Raw genomic sequence first — 2,500 nt, 5'->3', positions numbered from 1 at the left:
CCCCATCGGAAACATCGGCAGTTACAAGATTACAAAGGTTTAAGGACATTTTGACTGTTTAATTTCAATATAAATTGTGGCTCATTGTGTTCAGGTGACATATTAAGTAGTCGGTGCATTTGCTTGTCTCCGATGTACATCTTTTAAAAATGCAGATTTCAGGATACACAGTGCCATAGGCGTTACCTCATGTGCATCCGTGATTCACGTGAGTGGTAACTTGATCACTTTCTATTGTTTATTGGTGATGTATGAATCCTTCTAGGTATTTCAAAAACAAAATTCATCATTTGGTACATTTTAGAATTTAGTATAGCAAAACAGTTAAATAAATCATACGTGAGTATTAGCAGAATTTAATTCTGACTAAAATGAGAGTAATTTCATGAAAATTAGTTGATGTGGTGCAGAGTTATGGGCATATTTTATAACACCTACCGTAGAGCCCAAAAACAGCGGCCATTTTTAAAGATGGCCGCCACTGGGGCACAGAGCTACCGAACTCAAATGTCCAAGCCCTGTTTTTGGATACTTCAGACATCAAGCTAACCAAAAATCATGATTGGATCTGTTCACTAATTTGGTAGTCAAATTTGGTCTGGCGCATGGACTAAAACTGCACTTTCAATTAATCTTTTTAGTTGACTTGTTGGTGGCTCAGGAGGGTGACTGCAGTGAGGTAGATGTTGAATATCACTGGAGCCAGGACACATACTTGTTTTACTCCAGTTTCTACCCTGAAAAGTTGTGATTTACTACCACCCATACTTACACAGGCTTGCATATCATTGTATAAGTTTCTTAGAATGTTAAGGAATTTCGGAGGTACTCCAAATTTAGAGAGAGCAGTCCATAAAAGGTCTCTGTTCACCATGTTGAAGGCCTTTGTTAGATCGATAAAGGCTATGTGAAGATCACAGTTTTGCTCATGGCCTTTCTCTTGTAGTTGTCGGGCCACAGATATCATGTCACAAGTGCTGCGTTCTTTACGAAAGCCACACTGCGTCTCTGGTAGTACATTTTCTGAAACGTGTTTGCAAAGTCTTGCAAGCATTATTCTTGCCAGGATTTTATCTGCAACGCCGAGGAAGGTGATGCCTCTCCTATTGTCACAGAGGGAACGGTCCCCTTTACGTTTGTAGATGGTGACAATGTCTGAGACAAGCCACTCATGGGGGACTTCTTCCATGTTCCAAATAGAGAGAATAAGGTTGTGGAGATGTTGAGGGAATAAGTAGCCCCCCTCCTTAAATAGTTCAGCTGGTAGACCATTAGGGCCAGGGCTTTTGTTGTTTTTCATGGCCCTGATGGGTTGTATGGTTTCTTGGAAAGTGGGGTTGGTTTCTAGGATTTCTGAGTGAGGAACATCAGGGATGTTGTTGAGGATATTAGGCTCTACAGGATTTCGTTGGTTAAGGATCAAGCTGAAATATTGTCCCCAGCGATCTATTACCTCCTGTTTGTTTTTTAGGAGGTTTCCTTCTAGAGAGCTAACAGGAGTTATACTACTTTTTGTTGGGCCATATAAAATTTTAATAGAGTTGTAGAGACCATGTTGATCATTTGCATCTGCGTATGATTGAGTTTCTTTTGCACGGTCATTCCACCAGTTATTTTCCATGTCTCTGAGTATTTTCTGCAGTTCTGATGTTAGCTGTTGGAAGTTTTCTTTGAGGGCTACAGAAGTAGGTTGTAAGAGCAATGCATCGTGCACTTTATTTTTTTGCTGTGATTAGGTCATGTATACCATCAGCGTTGTTATCAAACCAATCTTGATGACGTCGTGTGGAGAAGCCAATGGTTTCTTCTGCATTTTCTCGAATTATAGGTTTCAGTTTTGTCCACTCAGAGTCAAGTTCATTGTCGATGTTGTTTGGATCAATGTTAGGGATCTCAGCCCGCTTTCTTGCTATCCCGTGATGGTAGTTGTTCCGAGTAGAGGTGTCTTTCAGAGCAGGAATGTTTAATTTCTTTGAGGGAGGTTTGCGAGACAGAACAGGACGGATGGTTAGCTTAAGCTTAGCACGCATTATATTGTGATTTGTGTGGAACTCGGCATCTCTCAATTCACGGGTCTGGACGGCATCTTGCTGGTCTCGCTTTTTTATTATGACAGTCAATTAAGTGCCAGTGTTTTGACCTTGGGTGCCTCCACGAAGTTTTGTGCTGGTTTTTGAGCTGAAAAAGGGTGTTGGTGATGACTAGGTTGTGTTTTGAGCATAAGTAGAGCAATCTGAGTCCATTGCTATTCATATTGCCAACACCATGATGACCGAGGGCGCCTCCCCAGATGTGATGTTCCCTTCCCACTCTGGCATTAAAGTTAACTAAGACGATCAGTTTATCTTCCCTTGGAGTTTGGTTAATAGCTGAGTCTAATAATTCATAGAAAGAGTCTTTTGTCTCATCTTCACTGTCCAGTGTAGTAGCGTACGCACTCAGGAGAGTGGCATAACGACCTTTTGCAATTGGGATGCACCAGGACATCAACCTCTCTGAG

Source organism: Palaemon carinicauda, chromosome 10 (assembly GCF_036898095.1).
Source record: "Palaemon carinicauda isolate YSFRI2023 chromosome 10, ASM3689809v2, whole genome shotgun sequence".
Lineage (NCBI taxonomy): Eukaryota > Metazoa > Arthropoda > Malacostraca > Decapoda > Palaemonidae > Palaemon > Palaemon carinicauda.
This window is presented reverse-complemented; position numbering follows the sequence as displayed.